The 15,221-nt window shown below is 51.8% G+C and overlaps 1 protein-coding gene across 5 annotated transcripts in view; it reads left to right on the top strand.

Annotated features, from left to right (window-relative positions):
• EPHB2 (EPH receptor B2) overlaps positions 1-15,221 on the top strand; it is a 143,288-nt gene that overhangs the window by 32,035 nt on the left and 96,032 nt on the right. The gene's annotated exons all lie outside the window — the stretch shown is intronic.

Below are 15,221 nucleotides of genomic sequence, written 5' to 3'. Positions count from 1 at the left end.
CTGAGTATCTGTAGTGCTGGGAAGACAGAGGAATAGAATCAAGGAGTGTTTTGACCTTGAATTAGATGAGCTGTAAAGACAGGCAGGAAAGGGAGGATGGGGAGAAATCAAAGGAAACAGAGAATGCCTGCTTGCAGGGAGGTGATGGTCCTGGAGAAGAAACGGGGAGGCTGGGAGAAAAGGCTGGTTTCCTGAGGGAGAGAACAGACTTGGGTTTCTATACTTGAGTGTAGAAAGTGCACAGCCTGGGTAGATTTCAAGCCGTGGAGGCAGGATCCGTCACTCAGTGCTCGGATTGTTTATTCATTCAGTAAACCTTGCCTGTGCCTGCTCTCTGACAGACCTTGTGCTGAGCATCTGGTAAGACAGAGAAGAATCTGGCTGTGGCCCTGTCCTCCAGGAGCTCATAGTATAGCAGAGGAGACAGTCTGTAAACGAACAAGGGAGAGAATGTGTTAGACTTGCTTTAATGGGAACTATTCAGGCTGCAGTGAGCATGGAGAAAGAGGGAAGGCTTCACAGAGGAGGTGATGTTGGAGTTGGGAATCTTCTGGAGGATGGATCTGTATGACAAAAGACCTGGGGACATGAATCAGTATAGCCCATTAGAGAGACTGGTAAACTTTTTTGTGTGGCTGTGGCTAAGGGCTCAAGGAAGGCTATATTATAGGAAGAACTGTTGATGGAAGTGTGCCCAGATGCGGAAGTGTATTAGTTATCTTTTGCTGCATCACATTTAGCAACTTAATACAACAAATGTTTATTATCTCACAGCTTCTAAGGGTCAGGAATCCAGGTATGACTTAGGTGGGCGCCTCTTGACTCAGTCACTCCTGGGATTGCAGTCAGGCTGGGGGTTGGGGCTGCAGGTTCATCTGAAGGTTCGACCGGGGAGGGGTCTGCTTCCACATTCGCTCACATGGTTGTTTGCAGGCCTCGGTCCCTCGACACATGGGCCTCGCACATGTGCGGTGGCTTCTCCCAGAGTAAAGAATCCAAGAGAGAATGTGCGAGAGTGCCCAAGACAGAAACCACAATTTTTTCATAACCTCGTCTCAGAAGTGACAGCTCATCACTTCTGCCATGTACACTTCATTAAAAGCAAGTCACCAAATTCAATTCACACTCCAGGGGAGGGAAGTTCACTGGGTGTCAATGCCAGGAGGCGGGGTCACTGGGGGCTGTCGTAGAGGTTGCCTGTCACAGATAGCTTCTCTGAGTCCAAGCTTCTTGCAAGATGTGAGGATTTGAGGTAATGGTGGGCAGGGTGTGTACCTAGCCCCAGCTCTGTCCTGTTCCCCTCTTCCCCCCAGACCTATAGCCTATACGAGACCCAGGCCCAGCCAGCTTCTGGCCGTGAGTACAGGCCAGTCAGGGCGTGATTAATGAGCTCAGGGAGCCAGAAGGACACCAGCTGCTGTGGTGGCCTGTGCTGCAGCCACCCAGATGTGGGGTTGCTCCAGCCCAAGTCCCACAGGTACGGGCCCCTCTGGCCCTGGGACGTGTAGGAATGATGATTACAGCTCACATCTGAGATGTTGGCAGAGGGCTTTCTTGTCCTCTACCTCAGGGATTCTCAGCCTTTACTAGGCCTCAGAATCTACTGGGAAGTGTTTTAAAATGCAGATTCCTGGGTCAGGCATAAACCTCTCCCCCAGGTCTGATCCTGCAGCTCTGAGGTAGGGCTAAGAATCAGCATTTTAAACAAGCAGCTCTGATGCTTCTGTAACAGGACCATTAGCTCAGACACATGATGTGATAACACATCCTGGACCAGACGACCATGGAGTCAGCCTCACCACCACTCCAGGGACCATTCACCCTTAAAGTGTGTAAGAGGACATTAACAGAATCTCTAGGATGGTGTGGTTTGGAAAGATGCATTTAATATTGAAACATAATTTGATAGGGGGGAAAAATCTATTGCTCTGTTAATACAAATTAAAGAAAAGAGGCTGGATAAAGTCTTGTTGACGAGTCAGTGAGTCCTTGTGGGGAATGGCCACCATCCCAGGGATGGGCGGTGGTAGCTAGTAAAGGGTGGGAGTTCCCAGTGGACTGAGTGGTTCACAACGCTGACAGCTAAACTGACTCAATCAAACCAGCTTCCTTGGTGACTACTGTATGCAGGGCATAGTGGTAAGGAGAGGGGCCTGGAGAAGCCAATCGACCATTCGAGAAGCATGTGTCAAGTACCCTGTGTGTGCCATTTACCCCCCTAACACATACTTATTAAGTACCTTCTGTGAGCCAGGCACGTGTCAGTGCTGTAGAGCGCAAAAGTGAGCCAGACATATTCATCGCCTTCCCAGAGTTTTCAGTCTAGGTGGGTAGATAGGGGAAGATGGAGGGGAAAAAAGGTAATGAACAAATAAATAAAATTGTTACAGACTGGGATGCATGTAACGGAAAAAAATAAGGTGCAGTAATAGAGATCAAATGGAGGATCTATTTCAGCCAGGCAGTTCAAGAAGGCTTCTTGGAAGAAGTTTCTTTTAAGCTGACAGGAATTACCCTGGGAAAGCTGGAGGACAGGACCTGAGACTCAAGGTTTGGCCTCGAGTGGCGACTGGGCGAGCAGAGGACTCAGACACATGGGCGACCAAGGCAGAACATGGCCCTTCCAGAAATGAGGTCCATCCAGGCCACAGGGCTTTGAGAATATGAGGAAGAGGCATCTTTTCTGATGGGAGGTCTAGGAAGGCTTCACGGAGGAGGTAGCATTTGAATTAGGTCTTGATGAGTAAGTAGGAATCAGATGGGTGAAGGGAGGGAGGGAATTGTAGGTTGAGGAACCACATGAATAAAGGCCCCAAGGTGTGACAGTAAAGGGCATGTTTGGTAGATGTCATTTGCTCTACTGGGTGCAGGGGCCAGGACCTGACTTTCCTCTATTTATTTATCTGTTCGCTGTGTATTGTGTGCTCAGTCTAGGCCTACACTGGCCATACAGCTGCCAGGTGGGGGATTTCTAGGACTTCTTTTAGAACCCTGCCCCCTTCCCTTACCCTAGTCCCCAATCTCCTTAGGATCACAGTCCCCAGTGGGGCTTGCAACCAACAGATCTGCCGGGGGTGGCAGGAGGGTGGCCTTGGAATTCCTTCTCTGTAGCAGCTGCCTGCACCCAAGCCTGTTCCCCTGACTCTCTCCAGATGTTTATGGGTTCGATTGTGAATATGCCCCTGCCTCAGTTTCTCCAAGTGTGTCTCCCATATTCTTCTTTCCCTTGGTCTCTCCTTTCCTACCTCAGCCCCTGCTTACCCCTGCCCATCTGGAGCACTCAGCCTGGCCACCGTTTGGGGCCCTGCTCTCCTCTCCACCAGTGGCAGATCTGCATCTATAATGGATCTGGAGGCAGTTCCACAGCGAGCATGATGGCTGTGATACTATCGGGGCATAATGGGATTTTTAATAGTTAGCTTGCACGGGGAGAGAAGCAGCGAGCCAGGAGGAGTGGGTGGGGAGTGGCGGGGGTGGGAGTGAGGTACATGCACATGTTGATCTTCTGGTTCCAGCTCACACTTCCAAGTTCGCAGCTGCTGGGCTTCTCCCAGCCTCTCCCTCTGCCCTGCCCTGCCCTGCTCTGTTTGGCAGCCCCCAGCCCTACTCTTTTCCCCGACCATGGCCCCTCCGTGACCTTTTTTTCTCTTTCCCCCGCCCATGGCCCCTCCTTGACCTTGGCTTTGGAGACCCTGTTTCAAACCCCAGCTCTGCTTTTCACTAGCAGCGTGACCTTGGGCAAGCACTGACTCTCCCCCAGCCTTTGTTTTCTCATCTGCAAAGCCGGATAAACAGAAGGACTGCTGTGTAGAGTAAATGAGAAAATACCTAGAAAAGTGTTATAAAAATAAGAATGAGGACTTTTATGAACATTATCTTTTGCATGCAAATTTTTTTTTCCTGATGAGCTTTTCGTTTTAAGGAAAAAAATAACTTTTCCTTATCACAAAGCATTGCAGGTTATTTGTAAGATCTTTAGAAATTACCGATAAGCAAAAAGGAGAAAATTAAAGTCACATAACCGCTGTTAATGGGCTGGTATAGATCCTTCTAGGTGTATTTATGTGTATTTATACATAGTGACCTTTTTTTTTTTTTAAGGAAAAAAATGGACTTCTGATAAAAATAGGTAAGAATTTTTGACTTATTAGTATTTTACGGACATTTTTCCATGTCATGTTAGATCTACAGTATCATTTTTGGAGGCTCTTAGAATTCCACAGTATATAGATGCACCATAATTTATTTAGCAATCCTCTATGATCAACATGTACATTGCCTGCAGTATTTTACTGTCTTTACTGGGATGGTTAAGCTGGAGTGGGCTTCATCCCTCTGTCTTTTTGCACGGCTGCTGGTATTTGCGTAGGATGCTTCTCTAGGAGTGGAATTGTGGAGGTCAAAGGGTATATACGTTTTTTTAGAGCTTTTGACACACATTGCCAATTTAGCCTCCAGAAAGGCTGGGCTACGTTACCCTCTTGGCAGCAGACTTCCAGAGTGCCTATTTCCCCGCATGCTCACCAGCAAGGGGTATTAAGCCTATGGCTTTATTTTCAGTTTTTCTCCCAGAATCCTGTGCTTCCCCAGCCAAGGGAGGGACTGGCCAGGGGTCCTCTCTGGACCCTCAGAGTTGGATCCTGGGCCACCCTCAGAACAGCCTTCTTCACACCCTGCTCTCAACCTTAGCCCTTCCCACAGAGGCTGGACCAGTGGCCTAGATGTGTCTGGCGAGTCTGTGGGAGTAGGGTGTGGTCAGTCTTGGGATGAGGAGCCCGCCAACTGGCAGAGCCTGTACTGGCTAGGAAAAGGGTGTGAGGCTTGGAATGCTGGGTGGGAGGAGAGGCCCAGACCCCCACAGAGAAAGTTCTTCTTCTCTTCAAGGGCAGAGATGCCCAGCCAGGGATGGGGAGGGCTAATAGACACTCCCTCCAGATCCCCAGGCTCAGGCTAGGGCTGATACCACACAGGCCAGCATTTGTGAGGGGGATTAGATGGGGACCCTGGCTGATGCACTCTAGCTGTTTAGGTCTTTGTTCTTAAAAATTGGAAGTACCCCCTTCCCCACTTTCCCTTTCCTACAACACTCTCAGAGCAGCTGTTTTTGTTCATGACTATCCCTCTATCTGCCCATCCACTGGTCTTCCTGTCCGTCCACCCAGCCAGGCATTCACTGAACATCATCTTCTGATCATTTTGCTCCTTGGAGGGGTTGATGGTGCCTTCGTAGAGGACCAGGAAGCTAACACACATTGAGCGCCTGTCATATGCCAGGCACTGTGCCAGGCAATCAGGTCCTTGGAAAGATCAGTCATGGCCTCCACCCTGAAGGACCACCCAGTGTAAAGATGTTGACAGATGTGTCTGCAGACAGCGAAGGTGATCAAAGGCACCCAGCCCATCCAGGGGAGTGTCAGCCAGGGCCGCAGTGGTCAGAGGAAGGCTTTCAGTAAGAGGAGCTGTCCAAGTGGAAGCTGAGCAAGGAGCAGGAGTTAGCCAGGTGAGAAGGAGGTGCAAAGGCCCAGAGGCAGTCAGAGGCAGTACTCCTGGGAAGGGCGGAAGGGTTATTTTAGCCCTCTCTCTTCTCTGAGTCGGCTAACTGATAGGATATAAGTATCAAGACATGTGGTGATGCTTCCTCTCTGGTCTTCATATTCTCCCGGAGGTCCAGGCAGGGATATTGTATAATTTTGGCTCTAAAGCTTCATAACAGCTCCTTTATTTTTCACTCAAACAACACTCCCCAGGCAGCTGCTATGCATCAGTTCCTGGCCTGGGTATGGGAACTGCTGAGATGAGGAGGGCCCTTCTTGCATTTCTGGAGCTTCCAGTCTGGGATGGGGCAGACAGCTCTATCTGTAACTACAGCCTTGGGGCCCTTAGGAGGGAGTTGAGAGAGAGCTAGGGAGGCTTCCTGGAGGAGGAGCTACTTTTCCAGGGCTTTGGAGAATGAGAGAAACTGAGGGAAGGAATTCATCCAGAAAAAAAAGATGGTCAGAAATTATACTGATTTTTTTTTTTTTTTAACCCTGGCCTCTCGCTGACCCCCAGACAAGGTGCATGGGCAAGGAGTGAAGAAGAAGCGTTCTTAGCCAAGGGAGAAGGATGGAGTGGCCACCATGGCTTTGGTTCCATGCTTTCCAAAGAGCCAAGTGAGGCAGAGTCTGAAAGGAATCCTGAGAGGCTTGAAGAGGGCTGGAAGGTCCTCTAGGGGTGTAAGGTCCCTCCTGTGTCCCTCATGCTATATTATATGCTATGCTCCATCATCTCACTGAATCTTCTGCTGATATGATTAGCTACATTTTACAAGCGATGAGACTGAGGTCCAGAGATGGTCAGCAAATTGCCCAAGGCCACACAGCCAGTAAGTCTAAGAGGGAGAATGTGAACCTGGCTTTCTCCAACTTGCTGGGCAACTGACTAACCAGGAGTGGGCCAAAGCCTGAATAGACGCTGCCCTGCCCACCTCCCGGATCACCGAGACAACTCTAAGATGATGGAAGTGAAAAGAGTTTGACAAATAGCCAGCTGAGTGGCTCACCAGTCAGACTGTGGGACTTCAAAGGAAAGACTAGGCCACCCTAGTGGGGCAACCAGAGGGGTTGCAGAGGGGATGGAGGAAGAGGGAGGCCTGTGGCTGGGCTTGGAGGATGAGTTGCTTTCATAACAAGTGATGTTGGACAGGATGGAGCAGGGTCCTCAAAGGCTCAGGGGTGGGTAAGTCCCTCCTCTCTTCATGAAAGGGGGCACAAGGCCTCTGGGAAGGAGGCCGCCTACCCCTGGCTAACCTCTGGCCAGAGAGAAGAGTTCCCCCTGACCCCCATAGAGCATTTCCCAAATGCTCGGCTTCTGCTCTCTTCCTGCATAGTAAGCTTCTTGAATCCCCCGTCAAATTAAGAAACAGACATTGGGCCAACGGTCACACTACTTGTAGGTGTCAGAGGCAGGTGTGCACTCTCATGCCTCCCACTTCTGATTTTTTCTGCTTCTTAGAGGTGTCAGGAAGTCTTTGCAGCAGGAACCCAATACTCATGGGCAATGCGGCTCCTCACTCAGTCTCGTTAACTCTCCGACACCTCAGGGTTGGATATCATCATTCCCATTTTACAGAAGAGGAAACCGAGGTTCAGAGAGGGTAAGCCGCTTGTCCAAGGTGACACCAGAAGAGGTAGGATTTGAACCCAGGCCATCTGACCCTGGAGCCCCTGCACTGACCTCTCTCAGCCCCAGACTGGCCTCAGACCCCGAAGGCACCAAGTTGAGGGGCGCAGGCTGCCTCCGGAACACTCCAGCAGGACCGTAAACAGCTGGGGAAGTTCTCCCTCCAGCTGCTGCTGCCTTTTCATCTGGCTGGGCTTGGGATCTGGCGAGAGAGCCCGTTTATTGAGGAAGTTTATGCATTTAACAGTTTAAGCCTCTCTAAGCCTGTGGTACAACAGGATTTGGGAGCCGTTAACAATTCTGTGTGGTTAAGAGATTTTCATTGCTCTGCGGCAGCTGGCTCAGTCCCCACAGGCCCCACTCTGGCCTCCGCCCCACCCTACTGGGGCACCCTCTTCCTGGGGCCCTTTGTCCTCAGCCCCCATCCTGCTGCTTCTCTCTGTTCCCTCTCCTCCAAGCCTCCAGGTATGAACTTTAACCTCAGTGGAGGAACCGAGGCCCAGAGAGGGCAAGGGTGTTGCCCAAAGCCACACAGCAGGCAAGAGACTTGAACCTGCCTGGCAAAGCCTGAGTTTCTTCCTATACCCAGACCGCCCTCCTCGCAGATAGGGAGGGAGGACATTAGACTGTTGATTCTTCACTGGCAGAACTTATAAAGCACAGTCTAAAACCAACGTCTGATTTCTACCAAGGCTTTGGGGCAGAGAAGGGTGTGGTGACTTGCCTAGGTTCATTTCACCTGGTCAGGTACAGAGCTGACATCAGAACTCGGGCCTCCTGAAGTTTTAATGAAAATTCTTCACGCTATACCAAACTGAGCTGTTTTTTTGTTTTTTTCCCCATAGCCTGGGGGGGAAATGCCATTTGTAATTATAATGTCTTACATATGTACAGTATTTATTTACTTACACCCTGCCTTATTCCAGAAAAGATTAGAGGCTACATTTGTATAGCATCTGGTCTCACCCTAGGAGATACTTTGATTTGAAGGATACCCACATGAGAGAAAAGCAAGGCAAAGGTTATTATCGCCATTTTAAAGACAAGGAACACTGAAGCCAAGAGAGGACCTCATTTTCCCAGGGTCACATGGACTTTAGGGGCAGAGCTGGGACTGGAACCCAGTGCTCCAGCCTCCGAAGCCTGGGAGCCCCTTGTCATCTCTAAGATGCCCGGTCAGACAGTTCCCTGCCCCCTTTGCCTCCCCCTCTGCAGAGATGAGACCCCAGGGTCCACTTGACTCTCCATCCTGGGTGGGAAGAGATGGGCTGCCTCAGGGAGGAGTTCTTCAGGGCCCCGAGGACGCATGGTTTGCGTGACGAGGAATGTGTGGGTGGGCTTGGCAGGATGTGAACCCATCGTGACTGGGGGTGGGAGTGGGGCAGGGGTCCCCCCGAGGAGAGGGCTGGCCTCGGGACCCTTACCCTCTCTGGCATCTCGGAACCTTCGCTCCTTCTCTAAGCCTTCCCAATCTTCCCACAGAGTCCCATGGAGGCTCGATGACACTGTTGTTTTAATCACAGGGATTTGCTTCTGGACATGGTAACCCATCTGCCCATCCAACCAGTAGGCCAAGGAGAGGACCAAAATGCGCAATCACTCCCATTTCACTGGCTTCCAAACACAACACACACGCTTTGTCTCTTGTCCTCTCTGCCACCTCGCCAACAAAGGGTCCTGGTCGACCTTTCACCACCTTACAAAAATGAGGCCCAAAGATGTTAGATGAAATGACCTGTCTGGAAATTCAACACTCAGGGTCCTACCCCAGCCTCCTATACCTCCCTCTGGACTCCAGTTGCAAATAACAGAGACAAGAGCCAAGGAAGAAGGGGCAGACATTGTTGAGTGCCCACTAGGTGCCAGGCCTTATGCCGTAGCTTTGGTGTATCATACTTCCCTGATCCTGACAATCCCCAGAAGTTGGGTACAGTTGTTATTCTCATTCTATAGAAGAAAATGCAGAGGTCCAGAGAGGTCGAATAACCAACCCAAGATCACACAGCTAAGGGATGTTGGAGCCAGAAATGAAATCCAAAACCGGCCCTCTTCCCACTGGAATATCGGTACAGTGTTTTATCATTAGCAAAATTTCTTCCCAATCCTTATCTCACTTGATTCTCAGCAACCCTAGGAAGTAAGAAGGGTACTATCCCCATTCTTCAGATGAGGAAGTTAAGGCTCAGCAGGGTGTAGTGAGCTGCCCAAGGCTCATCTCTAGGAGGTCAGAGCTGGGCTAGAACTGGGTCACTGGGTCAGTTTGATTCTGATGCCCTGACCCTGTGCCCCCCTTGCTGATGCCTGTTCCACGACCTCTCTCGAACCCATTTCTATCAGGCTTCTGTCCCATCACTCCACTAAAACTGCTCATAATCAAGGCCACTAGTGATGTCCATGTCACCAACCCAGTGGTCATTTCCCAGGCATTTGACAAAGGGACCGCTGCATCTTCTGGGACCACACTCCTTCCTGCTGCCTTTCGGGGTCCTCTGTGGCTGGTTTCTGCTCATCTCCCTCCAGTGCTGAGTCCTTGGCCTCCTCTTCTCTCTCTCTGGGTGATTCGGTCCAGGCCCACGTCTTCAAATGCCCACTCTGGGCCTATCTCCAGACCAGATCTCTTCTCTGAAGTCCAGACTCACATACCTAGCTGCCTACAGGACCTGTCCATCCTGCTTCCTCCTGCCCCCTACAGTCTGGTCTCCACATTGCAGCCAGTGGTCCCCCTAAAAACAGTCAGATCATGCCCTCCCTCCTTTGCACAGAATCTCCTGGGGCCCTTATCCCCATCCGACATTCTGTGTGTTCACGCGTTTGTTCTTTTACGGCCCGTCTTCCTCAGCTGGAACATAGGTTCCGTGAGGGCAGACATTTCTGTCACTTTTGTCCCTCAATATTTCTAGTTTCTGGCCTAGTGCTTAACTCATAGAAGGTACTCAGTATATATTTGTTGCAGAGCCCCACTCACCCCAGTCTCAGACACTGCACCCTCCCGACCCTGATGTGAGTGATAACACTAAACAAAGGCCCTTGGTGAGGCTGGGGTTCTTCCTGCCACCTCTGGTGGGCTCCAGAGGGACCGGTATGGCCAGGTTGCCCAGCAGGTCTGTCTGTGGTTGGAACAATTGTTTCTAGGCATGGAAGGAGGGTCCTTATTGTTAATACTCAGTGTTTCCTGTAAGATTTCAAATTCTTGGAACTGGGGACCTCAGAGGGCATCTTTCTGTCTTATCATGTCTTAACATTAACAAACATAGTTTTAGCCCCTACTCCCTTGCCTGTGTTGGCCTGACTGTGTTTGGACTCCCAGACCATTTCTCTCACCAGGAATTCGTGGGAGGCTACCATGTGCCTGGGTCTGTGCAGAGACAGAACTGGAAGAAAGGGAAGGAGGCACGCAGCCCACAGAGACTCCTGGTCTCAGGTTCAGACCTCAGCCTGCTGCCTGACTTACTCGGTTAGGTCCTTTCTCTGAGCCTCAGTTTCCTCTTATTAAATGGGGCTGGCAGTCCCATCTTCAGAGGGCTTGGGGGAGGCTCAGAGGAGTTCAGAGAGCTCAGAAGATAGGAAGAGAAGGATGGGAGGGGAGGGGGTGCTCCTGCTCCAGGAAAGAATATTTCTTGGGGCAGGGGGAGCATTAGCCCAGTGCCCTGAAAAGCTCCCGGAGAACAGGGCCATGTGGCCTGGGCACACAGCAGGCGCCTAATGCATGCTTGTAGAATGGCATTGTTTTAACCAGACAGGGTGCTTTTGTTGAGCATCATAGCAGACACTCAGAGTCAGGGTGCCTGGGTCCAAATTTGGGCTCTGCACCCCCTTGCCATGGAATCCTGGCAGACGACCTCCCCTGCCCCCTCTGCCCCTGGAGCTCAGTGTTACCGTCTGTAGATTGACCCTTAGGCACTAACAGCCTCTGTTTTTGTTCTGCCTCTTCCTCATGGTGCCCCATCATGAGGCCAGTAGGCATCTGTAACTATCTGGCATGAGGATAATGACTCCCACATTTGCTGCCACTCCCCAGATGCCATCGGACAGGAAGGTTTAGTGAGGTAAGAGCCAGCTGCCTAGGTTCAAATCCTGGTTCTGACATTTACTACCTATGTGAACTTGGATAGGCGACTCACTTCTTGAAGCCTTGATCTCCTCATCTATAAAATGGGTGTAATAATAAATAGAATATGGAACTCAATGAGATAAGGAAGGTAAGGCTTTGGGTATAGCACCTAGCACCCAGCACATGGCATGTGGTCAGTGCTATTCATAGTCTGGTAATTGCTATCTAAATGCTCAGGGTTGTTACCCTCCCCTTTTGCAGATGAGGAAACAGAGGTTCAGAGAGAGTAAATGACTTGCTCTAGGCCACAGAGCAAGTAAGGGCCCATAACCTCTGTTGTCTGGTAGAGCATGGGGGAAAGGCTAGGCGGGGCTTGGGGACCAGTCAGAGCTAATTTCCACCTTTGTCTCTGTAACCCCAGCAAATTCTGGGCTGAGGGCCTCATGTTATTCTGGCTCCTTCCAAGAAACCAGACTCTACCCTTAAAGGCGCCTCCATCTGATTAGCAACATTTTAAAGACCTAAGAGTGGTCGCTGGCCTTTTTGCGCTGCTTGGGCGGGCTCTGCAGCTTTGGGATCCCCGCATCCGTATCCCTGGCAACCCCAGCCCTGGGCTGCCCTCCCCCCACACTCTGCTGTCAGAGCTGTCTGTCTATGGGAGCTCCCTGGAGGCCCGAGAGGGATGTGCATGCACGCGTGTACTAGGTCAGTGCAGAGCATCCCCAGCACACATGCATGTTCATGTGCACTAGCCTCGCACAAGTTTGCCAACTGACCCAACATCACAAATGCAACTGAGATACCTCTGGATATATGAACGTGTGTGTGCGTTTCAGGGATGGGGCGTGCCCACGCCCTTGCCCACGCAAGTCACCCTGGAGCCTGCTGCAAGTCGTTGCTGTCCCTGTACTCATGTGTTCCTGTGTTTGTCTGACATGCCCCAGCACACGTGTGTGTAGGGAGGAGCATGCTCAGACTTGTGCTGGATCAGTCAGACTGGTACATGTAAAAGATCATGTGTGTCACACCAAACCAAGTGCATCTACCCTTGGGGGTGTCCCTGTCTGTGTCCTTGGGTATGCGTGACCTGGGTCAAGTAGGTGTTTGTGTGCTTGTGTGCACACCCATAACAAGGAGATCAAGCCGGAGTGTATGTATTTGTGGGTACGTGTGTATATTGTATCGAGCCGGATGTCTATGCACTTAAAAATGGGTGTTTGTGAGCGTGTATGTGTGCACTAGATCAGTTAGTAGAGTGTGTGCATGTGTACATGTGTCGGATACACACATACACACAGGCTTTCTGGGGGGCAGGGTGTCAGGGCCATTGATTCGCTGTCTGTTAGAAATTCCCTTTGAGGTCCTCTTCATGTCTTTCATGAAGCAGTCAGTGGTTCCAATTTTCTTCAGGCAAACGGGGCCCGGTTTACAGTGAGGCTGCGGCCCTGCCCCACCCACCTCCCCTGCTGGTTGTGTGCACAACATGTACATACAGAATCTGCTTATCATTCACAGGAGAGCATGGGGAGCCCTGGAGGGGTACAATGGGAGCGCTGGGCTGAGGTCAGGTTCCTTGTCCAGGCTCCACTGCTTTCTATTCACGTGGCCTTGGGCCTTTCCCTTCACTTCCTAGAGCCTCTGTTTTCTTGTCTGCCAGAGTGGACCAGTTGGTGAAAATGTGATGGCAAAGCCCTACCCAGGCTGGGGATTGTCATTCCCCTCACATCTGTCCAGGTGTTATGTTTACAGAGTACTTTCGCCTCTTCCTGTGGAGACAGGCTTCTGTCTACACCATACCCCAGAGCAGGGCCAGCCATGGACAGGCCTGCAGAGGAGCTGTGGTGCTTCTAGGAGGAAGGGAAGGGACACATGTGAGCTGTGTGCCCCTATTGTGCGCTGGCCCTGTGCCACAAGCTCTTGGCTAACATCACCTCGTTTCATCCTGGCCACTGCCCTCTGTGGCAGGTGGTGTTATCCTCTTCCCCTAGAGCAGGAAACTGAGGCCAGAAGAACGCAGGGACTTGCCCGAGCCTCACAGGGGACAGCAGGTGGCGAGCCAGGATTGAGACCCAGGCCCAGGTGATTCCTGAGCCTTCCGGCTACATCCCAAGAACGCTTCCTAGAGCAGAAAGGAGTAAGGGGCCAGGCCCTGAAGGATGCCCAGACCCCACAGGAGGCAGAATGGTGCACAAGCCCAAGGCACCATGTGAACAGAGATCAGCAAGCACCAGGCTGGAGGAAAGCAGGCCCTTCAGCCTCTGCCACCTGCTTACACTCTCCCTGCCCCGTCCCCCTCCAGATGGGCAGCCCCTCACCAGGGTCCCCTCCCACCCCGCATGCTGCAGTCTTTGTAGCCCAGGAAGAATGCCTCTCTTTATCTGCTAGACGCCCCTTCCCTTTGATTCTCCTCTCCCCAGCGTTTCTGCTGACCTCTGCGTGTTGGGAATCCAATTAGAGGAGCGGACAGAGAGAGTGACAGGCGCTCCGAATCCCGCCTCAGCCCCTCCGAGCACGCCTGGTGGAGCTGCAGACGATGCAGTGCCTGCTTGTCATGCCGGGCCCTGCGCTGGGCTTTGTGGGGATTAGCTGCCTAGGGTGGGGGGTGGGGAAGCACACTGCAGATGGGACCAGAAGTGATGCCGGTGAATGTCACGTCCTGGGGGAGAGTAGAGGGGCCCCCTGCCTCCAGCTCAGCTCAGCATCCAGCTTGGGGAAGAGGGGAGAGGGGGGTGGGAGGCAGGCTGGCCTTGGCAAGGAGTGGGCCACCCTGGCCTGTAGGAGTGTTTGGGAAATGATGGCCTAGTTGAGTTATTTGGTTCCCCATTTGAGGCTGGGAGGGTTAAGGCCCAAAGCTAGAATGAAGGAGAGGTGACAGCCAAACTCATCTCATGTCTGCCTACTCTGGGGGCAGTATCAGAATTTCTACCTCGGAAGGGCTTTGAGGGGTTGATTTGAGTGCAGGGGGATGTGGAGGGCTATTATCTTGAATCTTCATCTGCAAAACACTTTACATATGGGGAGCGGGCAGCCTCTTAGAGATAATGTCTAAAGAACCACCCACCACAAGCCTCTTCTTGGCACGGCCACCAGGCTAAGGACAAGAGCATGCCCTTTTTCACCCATCATCACAAATTTACCCTCCTGGTTTACAGCTAAGGAAACTGAGGCTCCCAAAAATGTAAGGCAGCCCCCAGCAGAGCTAGGATGTCTCATTCCCTCTCCTTATACCCCAGATCACCCTGACTCCACCCCTGACCTCCTGAGTAAGGAGAGTCCACAAAGCCCCCTCCCCAAGGAGAGATGTGGAATCTGAAGAAGTGAATTTTGGCCCTCAGGGAAAGCAGCAGCCTCTTTCTGTCCCCAAGAGCACCAGGTAAAATATGGTCTGCACAGCATATACCCCTCTGGAAATGGTTGGAACTTACGGTGTGCCAGGCCTCACGCTTGGCCCAAGCACAAGGGAGTATCTGAAGTGGCCTCTGATCCAGGAACTCACAGTGAAGAGGGACAGGAGACCCTGATGCACAGAGGGAGGGGTGTGTGAACTGGGGAGCTAGGGACTGTGTGGACCCACAGGGGGACTAGGGGGTGTGGATGGGAGTCCTAGAGGACTTTCCAGAAGAAGGGGCACCTGAGCTGAGACCTGGTGGACAAGCAAAAACAGCTTGAGGAGGCCTGAGATATTCAGGCCTGAGAGGCAGGGCAGGTATGGGGCTTCCAGGGGCAGAGCACCTGCCCGCCCCTATCCCATCCTCATTCCACAGCTGCCTGGGTTGGGCAGGGCTGACCCACCTCCCACCACAGTACCCCAGCGGGGCTGCACAGCTGTGGCCACCTCCTGGGCCTGGCAGAATTGACAGCCTTTGGATGCTCAGCATCTTTAGGAAGAATCACCAGAGAGATGGGGTTGGAGAGCCAGGAGAATCCCAGGGTGGTTCCTGGCCAACAATGGTGGTTAGGAGGCCACAGTGCCTGAGAGCGCACATTGGAGACCCAGCATTTCTGTACC

Source organism: Pteropus alecto, unplaced genomic scaffold, assembly GCF_000325575.1.
Source record: "Pteropus alecto unplaced genomic scaffold, ASM32557v1 scaffold39, whole genome shotgun sequence".
NCBI classification, from domain to species: Eukaryota; Metazoa; Chordata; class Mammalia; order Chiroptera; family Pteropodidae; genus Pteropus; species Pteropus alecto.
Note: the sequence above shows the minus strand (reverse complement) of the source record. Positions and strands in the feature narration are given on the sequence as shown.